At 39.7% G+C, this 12,063-nt stretch overlaps 1 long non-coding RNA gene across 1 annotated transcript in view; it reads right to left on the bottom strand.

The window, feature by feature from the left end:
* Positions 1-11,147: 11,147 nt before the first annotated feature.
* The window catches only part of LOC123651357, a 41,022-nt gene continuing 40,106 nt past the window's right edge, over positions 11,148-12,063 (bottom strand). Inside the window, exon 2 of the long non-coding RNA XR_006740011.1 lies at positions 11,148-11,742. This is a non-coding gene — a long non-coding RNA (uncharacterized LOC123651357). The remainder of the gene's footprint in view (positions 11,743-12,063) is intronic.

Raw genomic sequence — 12,063 nt, 5'->3', positions numbered from 1 at the left:
ATGAGGTAAGCAATGGGCTAATTTAACTGAAGATATTAGTGGGATCTGGTTAGCAGTCTGCCTCTGTTCTCACACCTAAAAGCTGTCCCATTGCCAATAAGTATTTCTTAAAAAAATGAATAAAATGGTTTGGTTTCAAATGGTCATAGTCTGGGCTGGGCCACTGATGAAAACTGCTTGACTCTTTGAAAGCAGGGTTTCAAAAGTTTGGGGCCAGGTAGTCACACCTGAGTGGGCAGAAGAACATTTGACCATTCCCTCCCTCAGCTTTCCTGTGACTTAACAAGACTCTCTGAACCTCCTTCATGGACTCTGGACAAGCCATTGCTTTCCTGTCTCCTTTTCAATCTCACCTGTCAGAGTCCCACACACAAAAAAAGAGAGCAAGCAGGAATAATTTTTAGGGAGGACTCTGGGAAAGGGACTGTTGATAGATGTGAGAGCCAGGGCAGACTACCAACCAGGGAGATGGCATCTGGGAAACAGAGACCATTTCAAGTCTCAAGGGATTGGGGACAGGTGGTCACACCTGAGTTGGCAGGAGAACAAAGGGTGCTGCCACTTTATAGGCAGCAGTGATTACCTAATCAGCGGTCAGGGTCAAGTGATAGCCTGGAAGTGAATAGCTGATTAGGAAGGCGGGGCCTCGGTGATAGGATGGAAGTGGTCACCTTATCAGGGGGCTGATGCCTTTTGATGTCAGGAAGTGGTCAGCTGATCAGGAAAGCAGGGCCAAGTGATGGCCAGAAGTGGGCATGTGATCAGGGGCTGGCCACATGTCATCCAGAAGTGGACACCTTATCATTGCTGCTGGGCCTTTTGATAGGCCAGAACTGGTCACCTTATCAGGGGGCGGATCCTCATGATTGCTGGAAGTGGGTCATGTGATAGGCTGGAATTGGGCAGTTTGTCAGGGGGTGGGGCCACGTAATGCCTGGAATTGGACAGGTAATGGGGAGGGGGGGAGCACCTGATCATTCTAGAGTGGGACTGAGCCCTAAGTGGTTTGGCTCAGTGGATAGAGGGTCAGCCAGCAGACTGAAGGGTCCCAGGTTCAATTACAGTCAAGGGCATGTATTTCGGTTGCAGGCACATCCCCAGTAGGGGATTTGCAGGAGGCGGCTGATCGATGTTTCTAATCTCTAGCTCTCTCCCTTCCTCTCTGTAAAAAAAATCAATAAAATAAAAAAATAAAAAATAAAAAAAGAATGGGACTGAATTCCCACCTGTCTGTGTTCCTCTGTCTAAGGGATCGATAACTTCCCCTCCCAGACTGGCTTAAGGAGCCTGGGACTGCAGGCTGGACCTGGGGTCTAGTGTCAGGCTGGGGCACAGGCTTAGTGGGTCCCTGGAACTGCCTTGGAGCTCTGAGTGTGCTGTGTGCCTAATGGGTTCTCCAGAGGAGGAGAGGTGTGGCCTTTGAGGTGAGGTGGCATCAGAGACTTGTACCAGGTGGCACCCGGACAGAGCCACATCTCAGAGAGCAAATGCAGGGAGTCAGGTGGTTTGCAGACCCTGAATCAATTTCTTTTTGCGGTAAAACAAATCTGCCAGGGGAGGCAGGCAGGGGAAGTTGTCCACAGGGAAAATTATGGTACTTTGAAATCTAAGCCACAGCCAGGGAAGGGAGTAGGAGGAAGGGGGGGGGGGGGTGTCTATCCCCAAGGCCCTTGGCCCAATGCAGGGAGACTCCCTCCAAGTTACTAGCTGGGAGGGACCGGGGACAAAGAGAGCAAGTGCCCAGAGGCAGAGGCGTAAATAAAGGATCCCAGTCCCCTGGGGGTAAAGGAGGGAGTTGGGGGGCGGGGGGGAAGCCCATCAGAGCAAATGGCCACAGGATGAAGGTGCTTACCCAGAGGTCACAGGTAAAGAATTTACAGGCTGAGGGCAACTAAGGGTTCCAATTCTAGCTCAGCCCTTTTCCTGCTATGTGCCCATTAGGAAGTCCCTCTCCCTCTCTGTGCTGCTGTAGCCTCACCTTTACAATGGACCACAGCTGCAACTCATACTGTCCCACTTGACCTGAGAGCTTTCCAATTCCTAGTCAGCACCCCATCCTCACCACCCTTGGCTCCCCCAGCTTTCCTAGACCCTCTGGACCTCCTTCATGGACTCTGGACAAGCCACTGCTCTCCTGTCTCCTTTTCAATCTCACCTGTCAAAGTCCACACAAAAAAAGAGAGCAAGCAGGAAGGATGTTTGGGGAGGATTTTGGCAATGGAAGTATTGACAAGTGTGAGAGCAAGGGCAGACTGCCAACCAGGGAGATGGCACCTGGGAAACAGAAACCATCTAGTGTTTCAAGGGTTTGGGGACAAGTGGTCACACTTGAGGGGGCAGGAGAACAAGGGTAAGAGGTCATGTGATAGGCCTGAAATGGGCACCTGATCAGGGGCTGTTAAGCAGTAGAAGTGATTTCATTTATTATAAAATTAAATTGTATTTATGTAAATTTTTATTATTAAAATTAGTGAAGAAATATTAATTTAAAAAGCATTAGCAAACCATTCTATTTATTCAACAAATTGTATTGAAAGCTTACTATGAGCTAGATCATGTGCTGGGTCCTTGAAGAACTCATAATCTATTAGAGGAGGTATAACGCAAAGAAATACATTACCAGTAATAACTACTAAATTAAAGGTGGGAATCTTGGAAGGGACCCTAACTTATTTTCACTTGCGTTTTAATTCTGTATTATGCTCTCATGGGTATTTTACATATATTATCTCACTGCTGTGGGGAAGAAAAAATAAAATTTTCCTCTATCTTTCTAAATTCTTCTAGCTAGACTAGTAATCAAATTAACATGAGACAGATTAATAGGGAAAAATGACCAAATTATTTCATTTATCTGGAGTTTCCATAAGAATGTGGGACCTGACACAGATTGGCCAGTTGAGACTAATATGCTATATTGAGCTATGGAGAAGGGGTGGTGTTTGGGATTTGAAAGGGAAGAAAAGCAATTCACATGTAGATAGAAAAGCAAATGTTTGATAAATAAATGTCTGTTGGACACAGAGATGACTTTGCCCCAGTGGGCTTTGATAGGTTTATTTCTTTCAAATTTAGTTCATAATAAGTAAGTTATCTAGGGCGATATCTACTTTCCTGGACTACAGGAAATTCTTTTAGGCGGGTAGGGGGAAGGTCAAAGGTTCTTCCTGAGTCTTTTGTTTCTTAAAAATAACCAAGTTAAAATAAGCAATATCCCAAAGGCTTGTTTTTGCACAGCAAGCTATGTTTTTGTCAGTCCCTCCTTTGAAACTTCAAATAAGAAATTTCACAACCCAGAAGCTAAATTGGTAGATTGCCCCACACTTCCAGGGGTGACCCCTGGTGTACTAGGTATATTTCAGGTATTGTAATGACAGTTTATGTTTCCAATGTTTTCTAATGATTATTGCTGAAGGGTATTTTGCAATCTTAAAGGCTGGTCTGACCACATTAGTTATTGATAGGCTGAGACACACACACAATACACACTAGCATGTGAGAAATGGATGTAAAAAAACAACGTGGCAAATGTATTAAAACTAAGCTTCTGCGATAAGCAATATATACACATATAATGTTCTGTATACTTTATGAATAATCATGTAAATTTCAAACCTTATTTCTCCTATCTTACAATCTTACATTGATTGTATAATCTCATCCTAATTGCTAGTCTTCTGTAGTTGACTAGTGAAATAATTAGTAAACTCAGGTGTGCAGTGGAATTCTTCAAAATTAGGAACACTCTTCCCTTGGCACTGGCACTATGTCAGGGCAGACTTCAGAATTTTTCAGAATTGTGGGCATGGTGACATTGTTTATTTTGTTATCTTTGTAAATATAGTTCTTAACTTTCAAATTAAAAAAAAAAAATCTTTGCCGAAACTGGTTTGGCTCGGTGAATAGAGCATCGGCCTGCTGACTGAAGGGTCTCAGGTTCGATTCCCGTCAAGGGCATGTACCTTGATTGCGGGCCCATCTCCAGTAGAGGGTGTGCAAGAGGCAACTTATCGATGATTCTCTCCCATAGATGTTTCTAACTCTCTATCCCTCTCTCTCTTCCACTCTGTAAAAAATCAATAAAATATATTTTTTAAAAAATCTTTGACATCTTTCAAAGCATCTCCTAGACCAATTATTTGCTTGTGGGTTTTCTCTTTCTAAGATTCCTGCAGGGTATACAATTTTTGTTTTCTGTTGTATATCTTCCTGTTTTTCCATTCAAAATGTAATTTACTTATAGATGATCAAAAACCTTGATCTTCAATATTGTAATAATGTGAAGCTATAAGTTTGCCTAACTGTAACAATGCAATATCTGAAAAGGAAAAATAAAATGAAATTACAAATTTGGCTTTCTGTTTCCCAGACCAGAAATTTCCATACCTCAAGGAAACCCTTTTATTTGTTTGCTAGAATAGATGACCAGACTTCTTTTTTTCAAAGATTAATTTCTTCAGATAATACAAATTACTAAATAGATTTTCAGGATAGGTCCTTGCAGCCTAAATCAAATCTATCTTTCTTGGCTGAATGATTTCAAGAGGTCTTCACTCCCCAGTGTTCACTCTTATATTCATGGTTTGCTTGGTGGCTCCCTTAACAGATTGCTTAGCCTTTGGCTTAAATTGGAGTAGGCTTTGTGCTCTTATTCCTGTGGAATTCTTAGGTAATGAGATACCAATGGCTTTTAGTGCCGGATATAGGGAAATTGGGGGGCAAGCAAGACCTTCAGTCAACCTCCAAACAACAAAGAAGAAGACCTATGGGGATGGAACACCCGACTTCACTGCGTCTGAGAGGAAAAGACACTTACTCTGGGGCTGCCATTCAGGTATAGTGAACACAGAACTCACCTACAATCCAGAAGAGCCCTGCAACTCCAAATTTGTGGGCAAGCAGCTGGCACATCCGGAAGTGAACTTCAGGGTACATAGAAATACCCTGAAGAAAATACTCATTGAGTACTCCTCTTCAGTGAGTATTTAAGCCAACTTTTTGAGATAGATATTTCTTGAAACAATGTCTTCTTGCAAAGGCATCAGATATTAATGTTCAGGCAGGTGCTTTGTCTCCAAGAAGACCTCTAAAGGGATAGCTACTGAGGACTGCATAATGGGATCAACTGTGATGACTCTAGTGGTGGCCACCATGGTGGCCATGACACAGCAGTGAGGAGAACACCTAGAATGGATAGATCCTCTATTCAAATATGGAAAGATGATTGAGCAAGGATTTTGAAATTGCTGTGGGAATACAGGCACTGCTGTAATATGAGGCATTAATTGGGATAGTATCAACTGAGATTGTGGAATCTTTAAAAATATTTCAAACTAGCTGCTTTTATAAAATAAAGAATATACATTAAGAAAAAAAAGTGAAAAATATTTAGTCAAAGAACCTAGTCCATGGCAAGCATCAAGGAGAACAGTTGTTGTTAATAAAGGCTACACTTAGCTCTTATTCTCCTGGGAACTAGTAGAAAAAAGATACACAGTGAGTGCTATAATGGTATATCAACCACAAAGTACAGTAACTAAAAATCTTAACAGTTTATTAAACATGCATGTCCTTCTAACTCTTAATTCTAACAGAATTAATGCATGGCTGACTTTTATAAATAGCTTTCTAAGATATGAAGGAATCAACTAATTCTTGAGAAGCTCCACTTAGTTAAAACAGGGGGATTAAGATTAATATTATTGAAAATTGGGGGATGGACTATAGATCCTTCCTATCATTTTTTAACTTTGCAATTCTGATAATCAAATACAACCAATATATGTTTAATGGCATGATGCTAAAATAAAATTTATTCTTAATAATCAAAGAGTATATCAATTAGATATCTATAATGTAGAACTCATGATTTCTTTGAGTATTTGTCAATAAATTATATGGGCTGTCACTAATCCAAACTATTTTATATATTTTGATGCTTGTGTGCATGTGTGTGCTTATCTGGAAGGATGGGTAAATGACTTTTTTCAAAAGACAGGTAAAATAAATTAAATAAAGAAGTGATTGAATGAAATAACTCTGCAAAACAGGCTACTTTAACTTCTGATGGTAGTAAATAAAAGATATTTGAAATATCTGGGAAACTTGCCAGATGAATAATATTGAATATATTTTCAAGGTTTTTTGTTTTGTTTTGTTTTTTAAAGCTAGATTGAAGTATCTAACAAATGTCCTAATAAATGGAGAAAAACAACCAACCATTTGGATGCTGTGTCTTCAGGATTCAGAGCATGCAGTCAGGTTGAATGACCAATTTTTACATTTTCTCCTTTCCCCAAACATTTTCTTTTCTTTCCTTTTTAAAAAAAATATTTTATTGATTTTTTACAGAGAGGAAGGTAGAGGGATAGAGAGCTAGAAACATTGATAAGAGAGGAACATAGACCAGCTGCCTCCTGCACACTCCCCACTGGGGATGTGCCAGCAACCAATGTACATGCCCTTGACCCAAATCAAACCTGGGACCTTTCAGTCTGCAGGCCAACGCTCTACCCACTGAGCCAAACCGGTTTAGGCCCAAACATTTTCTTAAAATTTACAATCATGTGCATAAGGATGAACTGATACATTCTATTGGATTGAAATATAATCAAATGAAAGGAGAGATAATGTCTGAAAACATTTTATAAATTATAAACAACCATATAGATATAAGGCATTGTTTTTAATTAATATTCTCTAAGTAGTAAGAACTTTAAGTAATAAAAGAAGAAAGATGGCACTTATATTGGGCAGTTCCTACGAGATTTTATTCCTTTCTTCTATCCTTACCCCATGAAAATAGGGAATAGGAAAGATGCTGAAGAGTGTGAGGCTCTTCCTGCCTTGGAGGGCCCCTAAATTTTCATAACAACAATTTTGGGAACATAGCTTCTTTGTGCTGCGTTCATTGAGCAATTTTTGAGCCTAGTGGTTCAAAGCCTGAGATTTAGAAGCAAGGAGAACAGAATTTGTCTCATCACAAGTGAGATCTAGGGCAAGCTGTTTAACCCTCTACCCATATCTCCTCACCTGTTAAATGTAGTAGTTATTATTTATCCTCTGGAGGGTGCTGGGCTAGTGCTCTCTTCTGCTATTGCTAACTCGTCAGTATTCAAGTGGTCCTGTGAAATACCCTTAGCACCTTGGCAGCACAAAGAATCCCTTTAATGACCACATTGTTTTTAAAAATAGAGCAAATCATAGCCCAGTAGAAGGAGTATGATGTAAAGTAAGCAAATCTGTAGAACTTGTCCCTTGAAAGTACTCACAAAAGACCTCAGTGTTCTGGGAATTCCCTAAATCTGTCACTGTGGCCATGCATCCCCTCTACCAGTGTCTTTTTCCAGTTCCCAGAGCCTAGGCTCCTGACCTCTCATCTTCTCATCATTCTGTCTGTGTTCTGAACTCATGCAGAATAACTGCAGCTTTAAAACCATGCCTCCCACAATTACGGTTACTCCTGGGCACACTTGACATGCTCATGGTCCCCTCGCACTCTTAAGGGCTTCTAATGGAAGGAAATGGGTCAACTCTAACTCTACTTCATCCTCTTGAGAGTCCCCCTCCTCACTCAGAACTCTTTATATGGTCCGTCTGAGGTCCTTGCTTTTGGATTACTTCACTCATATCTCAGCTGCCCCAGAAACTAAGTGAACAGTTTCTCTATAACCATATGACTCTGGGTGACTCTGGGTTTTTGTTTTTTTTGTTTTTTAAAGAAAGAAGGCATGCTCTAAGATAACAAGTAGTCTTGATTGTGCAGCTAAGTTTAAATTACCATCCATTTAAATGCAAATGTTTCTGGAAAAATGATAGGCAGATAGCTAGGCAGACAGAAAGAATAGATACTATAGATCTAGATCCAAAGCTGTACAGATGTGGACATATGGCTGTATGTCCTAAGTATACAGTAGTTAACGCTAAAGAAAGAGTTTAGATTTTCTCCTCTCTTACTAGTTAGGGGCTCGGTCAGGGTGAAGAAGGCTGCTATGTGGCTCAAGCGAGGGCCATAAGAGCCTCTTCAGCATAGTGCTAGGTAGTCCTCTGAATGTCGGCACAGAAATGTAATTTTTGCAGCCCAAGCATTTCTTTAGACTCACAAGAAACTGGGTTTACTGCTCAGATTGTTAGCATATTACTCTAATTGTAGAGAAATCCAAAAATGAAGATCGATTGGCCACATGCATATGTAGACAGTGCATGGTGCAAACTCTGCCAAAAGAATATTTGCCAAAAAATATTTGCACCAAGCCAGTGTAGCCTGGTGTAAATTACCTTTTCTAAGGATATTTATATGTCCAGGACACTTTGTCTCAACATGGGGCAACTCTGATGGGTCATTTTCTCTTCAGGACACGCTGTGTGGTCAGTTAAAGGTATTGTTGAGGCTGCATCAGAACTCCACGTTTCCCTCTGCTCCATCTGGCTCCATGTACACAGAGCTGGCCCCTACATTCAGGGTGGGGAAAAGCAGGTTGTAAGTATGGGAAACACAGAGTTTATTCTTATATTATATGTGCTAATTATTGTATTATTTTCCACATGAACAACTGAAAACATACTTTTTGCCCCCCCTCCCCCAATATTCCATTTGGTTTTTTCATATATCCATTTTTGTTGCTGTATTAAATACCTGCCCATTACTTTTCCCTTTTCTCTAATGCTTGTTCATTTTTAAAACTGTCTCTATTACAATAAGAAACACCCAAATTCATCATTTACCAATGTGGATGTGTCCACAGGTTTCTTCATGGAGTTTTGGAATCGATCCTGGTTGTCTTCCTCATTGTGAGTAGTGGAACTACTTCAATATTTTCATTTTACAGCCTTGGACTTAGAACCTATTAATCTTGGTATGCAAATCTGAGCAAAAACATTTGTGTATTTGTCATTTACATTAGAAAATGAGAGTGCATTGAAGGTAGGCCGTGGCAATGATAGCCATAAAGAAGAAAATAATCCATATGTCAATGGAACAGAAAGATTCTGAAAACAAAAGGAAGCCAAGGTATTTACCCAAGGTCAGGAAGCACATTTGTTGTGGAGCTGAGACTAGAATGCCACCTAACTCCTTGGCCAGTGTCCTCTGCAATAGATCTCTCTGGTCAATATTTCTTACTTTGCCACGAAGGACAGTAGATGAGCCTCTTTAATGTAACAAATGAAAGTCCTGGTGCCTTGGCAGGTTACTTGAATTTATTTCTATCCTTATAGCCTCCTTTTCAATCCACTCTCAGGAGTAATTCAATCTTTAAGGTTTTGCTATTTTTAAAAGGTAATATAAATTTTTGGAGTTAAAGAGAAATAACAGGTAGACCTCATTCTATATATTAGTTACATGTATGAAATTTTATGTAATTTCTATCATACCACCAAGGCACAGTTCTAATACTACATAATTCTTGTTTTTCTTTCTTCCAGACACCCAACTTAATTATTCTCTTTCATTATTCCATAATTGTTATGTTTTGGTTTTTTTAGTTATCTTTGCATGTATCAGGTTTCTTTAAATAAAGGTGTTCTTAATGCATATTTGATTCTGTAGTCCTTAGTAGTTTCCTGGCATAAATGTAATAAATGCTAAGAGAAAAATGTTTACATGCACATTTAATATTTTTGTTCTAGTTTCCATTATTTTTCTAAGAAGGATGTTACCATAGCAGGGAGGAATGGAAACCCAATGATGCAGCACATAATAAACATCACATTTAAGAGCTTTTCCAGTGCTCACTCTACATGGCATTTCATTTCTTGTAATTGTGTGGTAGGGAAGGAAAAATCCCTTGGCTCTGCCCATTGTAAAGGGGAAGGGGTGGGAAGGGAGCGGAATAGAAGGAGGGAGAAGTCTCTATTCCTTGATTATTCCTTTATAACAGATGGGGTAGGATAGAATCCAAAATTTATTTGCTACCCATTGTAAACAAAATGAAGTTTACAATCAGAAGCTTCTGAGAGCACCAGAAGGCTGTGGGCCTGATTACCTGGCAGGCCCATCTTTGCAAAGTTTATGCCAATGTGTATTTGAGCAGGTAGAGAGTGAGCAGCCCAGCAGGCCAGCCAGACCATTCTCTCATTTAACAGAAAGTGAGGCAACAGTTTGAAGTCATTAAGAGTTTCGGTAAACCCTACCCCAATCATCCTAGTAAAATTCCCCTCAAATCAGTTACAGCCCCTAAAGTTTATACCAACAGGTCAAGATAACAGTTATTAAATGTCTCTCTGATATTTCCCATAGAATTTTATAATGTTGTCTGCTCTCTATGAATATCTTTGAAAACTATCATTATAGAGCCTAAATTTATTTTTTTGCAGTGGTAACCCACATTGAAAAATATTTTCAGAAACCAAGGTTTAATAATTTCTTATACTGGTATCTGTTGATCTCTTGAGTTCAGGATACATATTCTCCAAAGAATATATTTTTTATTTTTTACCAATAAAAGTATCATCTCCATAATGCTGCAGCTAATGTAAAATTAAGTTGCTCATGAAGGCTCATTTCTTAACTGTTACTGCCTATTACCATATTAGCCTAGATCAGCAATTTCATTGCTTTTTCATCTCATGGCACTCATAAACTAATTCCTAAAATTCTGCTGCACACTAAAAAGTACATTTTTTTTTGCAGATATGGCAAAAAAGATATAATTTTTATTCATCCATACTAAACAGCTATTGTTGTGTTGGCTAGTGTCATTTTTTGACAACCAAAGGGAAAAGAGGGCAGTGCCCCTGACTAAATAGTCAGGTATTGCATGTTTTAAAAATTCTTAAAGCACATCAGTGTACCACAGTGCACCCATTGAAAATCACTTCCCTAGATGAAAGGTCAGCAAATTATTGTTCATGGATGATGTCCTAGCCAAGGCCTGTATTTGTAAACAAAATTTTATTGGAAACAACTATTACCATTCATTTATTTATCATCTGTGGCTAAGTTCAAGTCCCAGTAGCAGAGCTGAGCTGGTTTTCATTGTAATTAGAGCTGAGTAATTGCAATGAAAACCATTAAGCCCAGGATGGAAAGCCTTTAGAATAGGTATTCATGGATTTTTTTTTCTGATACTTGGTGAAAAATTGAAGAAAAAACAAACAAACAAACAAAACAAAACAAAAAACAAAAAAAACACTATTATTTATTTTTCTGAGAAGAAAAAATTGTCATTAGCAAATGTATTTAGATATTTGCACATGACTATATTTCTTTTTACCAAGTTTTATGTCAGGCTCTGCTGCATCCCCAAATTCTTCATTTGACTTCCTGCACACAAGGAAAATTGTGTTAAATAACTTCCTCAAGAATACATCTTATATATTACACATGAGTATACCTAAAACACACATCAGAACCATATCCCTCAAATGAAAGTCTCCGCTAGTTAAATGAAACTCTATTTTAAAATGTTTTGAAGAATGTGTCACATCATATGCCACAAAACAGGAGATAAACCAGATCCGAAGGGATCTCCCACACCTGTCCCTCTTGGCTTCTCAGAAGTATGGTACCCTGCAACCTTGATTGACACATTCACAGATGACAATAGGGAATTACCAAGGGGAATGCAGCGATGTCTGGCATCATAGCATGTGTTGTTTCCAACTGCTGACAAATATCCTGCAGGGGTTTAGATATCGGGACTTCAATATGAAAGTTGAAGTGTGTGAGCATACAGCTCCGAAAAGAAAAAGAGTAGTTTCCCGATGTCCTTCAAAGCAATCCCCGAATGTCCGAGTGTCGGCCTACAAAAGGGAAATAAGAGAAATGCAGTCAGTGGGCTCTTAGATGCCAGTCACCCTATTGAGTGTTGCAGAAGACCAAAAAAACCAAGGACACTGTTTAAATACACTGGCGGACTCAGGGAACAGTCTTCCAAATCTGAGTGAAGGAACATGCATGGGGCCCTCCATTATATCTCCCTCCCTATGGTCTTTGTCCCACAAACATGGATTATGTTTCCAGTCCTTTTTGTGGGCCTTGCAAGAAGGCCCCCAGGTGTTGGGGATCTTCAGGCCATATCTGATGGTCTGGCCTGGTGTAGGCGTTATTAACCCTCTCTCCGG

The sequence above is a fragment of the Pipistrellus kuhlii genome, unplaced genomic scaffold, assembly GCF_014108245.1.
Source record: "Pipistrellus kuhlii isolate mPipKuh1 unplaced genomic scaffold, mPipKuh1.p scaffold_m20_p_5, whole genome shotgun sequence".
In the NCBI taxonomy this organism is placed as follows: Eukaryota; Metazoa; Chordata; class Mammalia; order Chiroptera; family Vespertilionidae; genus Pipistrellus; species Pipistrellus kuhlii.
Note: the sequence above shows the minus strand (reverse complement) of the source record. Positions and strands in the feature narration are given on the sequence as shown.